The 8882-nt window shown below is 31.4% G+C and overlaps 1 long non-coding RNA gene across 1 annotated transcript; it reads right to left on the reverse strand.

Moving 5' to 3' along the window:
- Positions 1 to 7215: 7215 nt before the first annotated feature.
- On the reverse strand, positions 7216 to 8714 carry LOC140921093 (uncharacterized). Its single transcript, XR_012163968.1, has 3 exons — positions 8483 to 8714; positions 8244 to 8315; positions 7216 to 7474 (listed from the first exon to the last, which is right to left on the reverse strand). It is a non-coding gene; the product is annotated as an uncharacterized lncRNA (long non-coding RNA).
- Positions 8715 to 8882: the final 168 nt, after the last annotated feature.

Here is an 8882-nt window from a genome sequence, read left to right on the forward strand (position 1 = left end):
ATATATATATTTTTGTAAAAGAACATAATGCAATTTACTAAAATATTATTTATTCATTTAAAATTAATATTTCAGTTGTTAGATCGATATTCATTTATGCTTCAAAATAAGATAAATCTTCTAGCAAATGTTGACTGAAATTAATGACATTCAAATTTTTTCTAGCAAATGAAATATCACGTCCGCTTTTCTATTAAAAGTTAATGATAAACAGTAAATAACTTTACAATATGCCACAAAAATTTAGTAATACAAAACATTATTTTTAAGTAAAATCCCATTTTCCCACGTGCGTACACCTATCAAACATCATTCATGCAACTCTTTGAAATCATTAGTACCTAAATGTTGGTGTAGGGGGTCAGTTCATCCCACAATAAAAATTAAACCAAATAATAAATTAACAACCATAAAATATAAATGTAAGATCTTTTCGTAATAAAAGATTTAAAAAATTGATTCTTTAATAGTTCTCAAAGATGTATCAAAAGTCATAGAATGTATCTAAATAAATCAAGTAGCAACTGTAGAGAAAATAATTAGATCAAAATAAAATAACAATAAAATGTATGCAAGTTATGTATGCTCCTAAACATATATGATCCAGATATAACCAGCCACACAGACGTCCACACAGAAGTCACCCATACCAATGGGGAAAATTAAACCAGCCACACAGGCATCCACAAAGATGCATATAATATGTCATGAAATGATAATGATGCTCAAAGATACATATCACCACTTACTTAGATAATCACACAAATCACCAGCCACTTAGGCAACCACAAATATAAAAATATTTAAAATCCAAATCATCAGCCACTTAGGCAACCACAAAGATAACAATATTTAAAACACAAATCACCAGCCACTTAGGCAACCACAAAGATAATATTTAGAACACAAATCACTAGCCACTTAGGCAACCACAAAGATAATATTTAGAACACAAATCACTAGCCACTTAGGCAACCACAAAGATAATATTTAGAACACAAATCACTAGCCACTTAGGCAACCACAAAGATAATATTTAGAACACAAATCACTAGCCACTTAGGCAACCACAAAGATAATATTTAGAACACAAATCACTAGCCACTTAGGCAACCACAAAGATAATATTTAGAACACAAATCACTAGCCACTTAGGCAACCACAAAGATAAAATATTTAAGATTATATTTTAATCACATAAGACATCAAAGTTTTATTCTCATAGACGCTTACAATCAAGAGTTAATAATTTTGTTATCCCAAATATATAACACACAAACACATGAATAAATGTCTTACGGTCATAACTTTCATTTATTAAACTATAAAATTGAAATAACGACGTGTTATTGATAGACATCAAAACTCAAATAACGAATAACACATACAAATATAAACTTTATTTCTTCTACTATAAATTTTATCTGATTATTAGTCATTTAGACATACAAATCAAGGTTTGCCGCTAAACACATCACAAAAATCAACTTAATCATGTTATCATAATTAAAATTAAAACTTTACCCCAATTCCCCCGAGACTCATATAGATTTCTTAAAAATCAAAACTTTGAAATGAAATAGCATAAAAATCGAAACTTTAAATTAAAGACATCCTAAAAAAATATTACTCATGAGATCATAATAAAAACCATAGCTTTTTAATTAAGTACCTATAAACAACACAAAAATAATAACTTTACATCAAATATATGACATCAAACATATTACTCATGTTATAATAATAATAATAAAAATCGAAATTTATAATTAAGTTTATCAGAGCAACCATATTACTCATAAAAACAAAATATTATAGTTATATTATTTAAGGCAAATAAACATTAATATTTTTCTTTTAAGACATCAAGACATATATCAATATCTTACAAACTATTAATATAATATCTAGCCTAATCTTGCATGGGAAAAGCCCTTACCTTAGGCGCTTTATTTCTTAACATCTCTAAATTCGCACGAGAAATAGCTTATGAGGCAACGAGGAATTCAACACCGATAGATATTGGGATTTATGACTTAGAAAATTATTTTAGGAGTAATGGAAATGTGACAGCAAGAGGCCTAATGGAAATGTATGAACATAATAGCTATTTGCGTTGCAATATTACAATTGAGTTCTTGTCTAAAATTGAAGTGCACTTAATTCCAAAATTATGCTACCAATAATTACTATTTATTTAATTTTATTAGGTTGTTACAAACTCAATTGAAATCATGTGTATTTATGTGTATGAGTTAATTAGGATTAAATAATAAAGTTCACCATATATTGCAGGGTGTCATACCATTCATTTTAGTTAAATAAATAAATTAGATATTATCACATCACCCTTTTAATATATATATTTTTTTTATCTAATAGTTATGAAATCAAAAATTTCATAGAATTATTTTTGTAGACAATTAAAATAAAATTATAATTTTTAGTTTAAAAGAGATGAATGCATGAGATACAAAAAGGACATTAGTCTTTTTGTGTCATCTCTTAATTGCACAAAAAAAACTTATAATTAAATTTATAATCTTCCTTTAAAAAATAAATTAAAGGTGTTAAAAATGAGTTAATGCACATTATGCCAAGAAACACCATGAATTGTCATAAAATCTTGTCATAAAGGAGAGTAAAAGAATGAGTTAAGTCACTAGTTTTTTTATTTATTTATTTATTTTTTTATGATGAACCAGAAATATTTTCAAAACACTTATATATAAAGGTTGGTTTTCACCAACTCTATAATATCTCATAAAATAAATACTTATTTGGTCATAAATAAAATTAAAAAACAATATAACTTTTATAAATTATAATTTAATTAAATAATTCAACTAATATTTTATCAACCAAAATAAATCAAGCAAGACAAGAATATCACTGGAGGTCACGTATAAAAAATAAAGTCGACGTATGTAACACATCAATTTCATGATTATCGAAAATAATCAAATAAATAAAATATACAGTTGTCCACGTAGGAAATAATTATGCCATAAACCATTCTAATGTAATTGTCACACCAAAACAATTAAATAAAAATAAAGGTTATAATTATTCAAGTAAAATAGGGAGTTGTAAATTATAATTTAATTTCCTTACATGTAGAATAAATTATTAATTAAATAATAAATTACAAAAATTACTAAAGGACACATATATAATATATATGAAAATATTGGGTTGTTACACAAACTACTCAAGATATGTCAATATTATAGCCTTGAGTTACAAAGTACTGATTTTTGAGATTGTTAGAATTTGAGTGTGCTCAACTCGTGTTTGAGAATGGATCCTAGATTTTAGAACTCAGTGAGTATTGATTCTAATATCACACTAAGAACAGAACTGAAACTTAGAAATAATTGAGAAGCTTAAGAGGATTCGAGTAAGATTGAATGAGTGATGTTTTTCTTGGCACTTTGAGCTCTGATTTGTTCTTCATCGTGAGACTTTATTTATAGGCTTCAATAGAGCTTATGACAGCTCATTTGGCCGTTCGAAATAGTCCAACTGTCATGAGTAAGTGAATGGATAAGATCCGCTATAAAGCAAAATTGTTCTTGCTAAAAACAAGAATGTTCTTGTGAACCAAGAACGATCTTCGAGTTTGCCTTAAGATGAGCTGACATTTATTTTGATCTTGATAGTTGTCTGAAATGATTCATGCCTTGAATCACGTTTGCAGGTCTGTCTTGAAAGTACAGCAGTAGTGTACTTTCCAGCTTGTCAGTTTTGTACTTGCACTTGCTTAACTAGGAGAATGATCTTGCTTTATGAATTTTGGGAAACAAAGTGTTTTGCTTTCAAACAATGGAGTGAATCTTGCTTGTATTGATCGTTGTATATTTATGGTGAAGTTATGGAGTGGATTATCATTTTTGGATCTAATTTTTATATAAGAATATGGTCATTCTAAGATAATCTGCATATGCGAAGAACATTCTTCGTTTTCCAAAAATCCGTCAAGAACGTTCTTTGTTTCACTGATTTAGCTTTCTTTGTTTTTATATGATCCACTTTTTAATGTTTGGTACCTATATTGTTTAACACACTCAAATACACATGTTAAATACCAAAACTCTTAGAATCATAATTAGAAGTCTTAATTAACGTTTTGCTTAATTTTCATCAAAACATTAATTTGGGATTTTGTCTCAACAATCTCCCCCTTTATGATGTTGACAAACATGTTAATTCAGATTTTAATTTTGATTCTAATAATAATTATAGAGAGCTTTTTAGTAAAAAAAAAACTCCCCCTCAATATGTGCTAATCATTTGAACCAAATTATAATTTTCATTGATATAACAATAAAGTTCTTATCATACATGTGGTTCAAAAACAAAAAATACAGAAATAGTCATACAAAAAGAAATTTTTAATTTTACTTAAAATCTAAATAACTTATCCCCCTTTGTCATGCCTAAATAAGAAAGACAGTGAAAAGGAATACCCCTCAGATGATGGAGACGGGGACCATTGAGGTATGTCTGGAAAAATTGGAGGATGATTAGGAATGGGAGGCTCAAGACCGTGCTTTGGAACAAGCTGGTTAGCCATCCAATCCCTCAAAATAGATTGCTCTTTGTCCTGATATGCTTTCCTAACAATGATAGTCTAAAGAGCAGCAAACATTTTGGAGATTTCCTTGTAGGTCTTTGATGTTTCCCTTTCCATTTTTGTTCTTTTAAATGGACGTTGGTCATCTGCAATTGGAGTTGATAGAGGAGTATGTTGAGATGGTGTTGCAGTCGTACAAAATGTGGACAAGGTGGCAAATGAGGTATTAATGGAGGAATTTGTTTTTTGTGGTGACATAAATGTTGGTGACTTCAAGGAGTTGCATTTTCATTGAAATGGAAGACATAGATTACTTTGAGAAGGCGGATTCATGATAGGATGAAATGCAGAAACAATATGGGATACCTGATCGAGGAGTGGATTCAAATTTTGTGGAATAGAAGGATATGGATAACGTTTTTCAACATGTTGGTGAGAGGGAGAACGTTCTTGATGTAAGGTTTGCTTAGCATTATTGTTGATAGTAGAGGTGCGTGCAGACCTTTTCCTTTTAGTGGTAGAAGGAATGAAAATAGCTTTTGGTGAGGGTGTGATGGTGGGAATTTGTTTCATGTGAGAAATGTTCTATGAGGAGAATTTTGATATCTTAATGTGAGAGGATTCAGTCATAAGGGGATATTAAAATATCTAAAAAAATTTGAGAAAACCAATACATATGGAACGATGTTTCTCTTGTAATCCTCGTTGATTGTGGCAATCATGTGTTGGATTATCAGTTAAGTCAGGTTCAACTTCTTGCAATGAAAAATATGATAAATGACTAGTGCATCATTATCATAAACAAATTTGTGGTTGCCACAATGGGGAAGGATGGAATGTTGGCTAATACTGTTAAAAAAATTTAGAAGGGGTTTTAGGTCTATTGAGAAAAAAATGTGTAGACCCGTCAATGAACAACTCTTGAAACACTTCCTCTTTGGTGGTGTTTAAGAATGAGTACCAGTTTTTTCCATTAACTATTAGTCCTTCAGATAGCAGTTGAAGAACACCAGCAAGAATGAAGGGATCCAAACGAATTTTAATACCCTTTAGTTTTGTGACAATGAGGGGTTTATCTGCAAAAGCTTCAGCTTTGCAGTAAAACACTCGGATGACATCAGGATAATAACAGTCAGATATTTTAAGAAATTCAATCCATCCAATGGCATATGTGTGATGTTGAATGGAGATTCCTTCAATTTGTAGGTTTTCAAATACAAAAACCCGACCAATGCTAATAGGTCTCTAAGCCCATTTTTCAGTATAAATTTTTTTGATGTTTTGAAGGAATCAATGGAGGAATGAGGATTTTGGAAGAAGAAGATTTGGTTGATGGTTTTATGGTTGCTAGTTTTGAAGTTTTTATAGGTTCTAGGTTTGGAGTTTTGAATGGAAAACGTTCTTGGGTTGAGGGTTTAGACGAAGAACATTTTGGGTTTGAAGTTTGCTTTGTTTATTTTTTAGGGTCTTTTAATTTCTTAGAGGCTAGATACTGAGAAAGTGTTGAGGATGAGTTAGACTTAGGAATCGTTGTTTTAGTTTTAGAGGGAGTGGTTTTGGATGAACTCAATTTGGAAGGAGATTTTTCAAGTTTTGGGGATTTTGAAGGTTCGGAGGCTTGTGATGAAGGAGCATATTTTGTTTTGGGAATCTGTGGTGGTGGGGAAGGTTCAGACTCATCATCAGAAATGGTATAAATCTTTGTGTCTACGTTTTTGGTTTTGGAGGTGCCAATACTTACCAAGACTCACATTGATCTTCTCTTGGAAGATGAAATTCTTGAACTAAGGTTGAGGGTTTTACGAAGATATGGTGGAGCTTGACAGATTGAAGGAGTAGGACACTGATACAATGAAGGAAGAATGGTGGCAAGTGACGCTAGTGTGATCGGTTGAGGGATTGACTTCAGGGACGAAGACATGTAGTTAGAGAATGTTCTTTCTGAAGACGAATGTGGAGGTGTAGGTCTCAGTGGAGGTGATAGTGAATGCGTTGGAGATAGTGAAGGAGATGACGATCGTGTTGGTAAGATAGGGTTCTTACGTGTTGTTGCTTTAGTACGAGCCATTTTTTAGGGAAGAAAATGAGAGTTGAGAAAGAAGGGGACAAGAAGATGAACTTTTTTCAGAAGAAGTATGAGGTTGTTGTTTAGTTGAGAAAGATGTACGATTTTGAGTTTTTTGCAGTTGGTTTGTGAGTCGAGAGAGTGTCACGCATGTGAGTTGATTGATTGGGCATTCGTTTATTGGGAAGGAGGAAAGTGAAGATGATGTGGCATGACTAGCATGGGTAGTCATTACCTTTTGTAAAGTAGCAGACGGTACAACTTCAAAAGCTGATTTTGAATTTTTTTCTTCATGATGAAAACGAAGAATGTTCTTGAGTTGTTTGTTGCAAACAGGCTCAAAACGGAGAACGTTATCCGTTATGACCAGGATGTTATAGTTTTATTTATAACGATTCTGAGTGGGATTTCTTATGATTTTTAATCGTTCTTTGATAGAATTAAATGTCGTGACCGGCGCGCAAGCTATACTCCTAGCCTGGCAAGCCTACCAACTAACCTAACAATTAAACACTAAATCGTTCCATAACCATTTCAAAAATATATATATATATATATATACTTTTCCTCGAAATTTCGACAGAGTATCCTCTGTAACTTCAACATTCCCAAATTTATAAAATCCCTGTTAAATTCTCAATTCAGTCTCAATTCAAAGAACATAATCTAATCGTTTAATACAATTTCCAAAAAATTGCTAGACTCCAAAATAGCTGCAAATTACATAGACTCAACAGACGTTACAAAAATGGTCCTCAATCAAAGAGGCCTACCAAAAGAAATATGTGGAGACTTGAATCAAATAACAGATTTCTACTCAACTGCCTGCGAATCTGAAAAAATAAGCAACATAAAGGGGTAAGTCACAAAGACTTAGTGAGGAGACAACAACCACCATCAATTAGAAGGGAAACACAAAAGGCACGAATAACTGTTTAATCGCTTGACAAAAATATTAAAAATTCAGTGAATAACGAAACGAAATCAAAATGAACAACCTTAAAATCATTATAAAAAAATCAAACAAATAACAATACAAATTTTTAGAACCAAGAGGCGGCTTTATCTCATTGATAGCCCTCTCCTCCTAAGGGTGGCCTTTCCCTTAGGGGCGGCTCCATCTAACGGATGGCCCTCTCCCCTCAATTCCGCAACGCATCAGCACGTATCAATTAGGGAGCTTACATCTCGTTGATAGCCCTCTCCTCCTACGGACGACCTCTCTCGTAAGGGCGGCTCCATCTAACGGTTAACTCTCCCTAATCAACACGTGGTAACTAGGTGCACCTAACGCAGTTAACGATTTAATAATTATAACAACGATTTCTCAAAATACATATTTAAAATCATTTCATCGTAATTCATGAAAAACATATTCAATCGCATAACAATTCAAGCTTTAAATACTTTAACTCATACTAAATCAAAATAATAACATATTATATAACAACGACAGTTAAATTAAATAATTGACGAAATTGAGATAAAATTCAAAGATTGTGTTTCTCAAATTTTTCAATAAATACTTTAATATAGAAACCAAGTAAAATAATAATAATAACATTATATAAAAATAAATGACGATGATCGTCGTCAACTCACTGTTATGGAGAATCGTCTAAGTTTGCTCTCCAACAACTCTCAGAGTAGCCGGCAAGGTCTCAGTTGACAAATCTGAGTATAAAAATATTTCCAAAACTTTAGAGAAATTTATTCTAAAGTTTAACTACCTCTAGAAAACTATCAGCATCATTTAAATATACTCTAAACACGAAATAAGATTTTTACTCAAAACTACATTTTTCTATGAATTCATACTAGGATTAGAGTTGTGCATTTACCTCAATGAGTCTCAATAAACCACTTTCAAGAGATGGGTACCCTTTTTCCTTCCTTAGAACACAAACCCTAACCCAAAAATCTCAACCAAAAGAATTTGTAGGAGTTTGAGAAATTAAGCTTGTGGGGATGTTAAACCTCCTTTAAGGATTGAGGGTTTGAGTAATAGAGTGAGAAGAAGGAGAAGGGAAGAAAAGAAGAAAGAAAACAAAAAATGAAGGAGGGGGAGGGGGTTGCTGTCTGCCGAGAGGAAGAGAGAAAGAGGAATTGGGAAAAATGGGATGAGGTGGCAAGGGTTTTGTTTTATTTAATTATTATTAGTATTAATATTAATATTATTATTATTATTATTATTATTATTATTATTATTATTATTATTATTATTATTATTATTATTATTAT

The sequence above is a fragment of the Cicer arietinum genome, chromosome 7 (genome assembly GCF_000331145.2).
Source record: "Cicer arietinum cultivar CDC Frontier isolate Library 1 chromosome 7, Cicar.CDCFrontier_v2.0, whole genome shotgun sequence".
In the NCBI taxonomy this organism is placed as follows: domain Eukaryota; kingdom Viridiplantae; phylum Streptophyta; class Magnoliopsida; order Fabales; family Fabaceae; genus Cicer; species Cicer arietinum.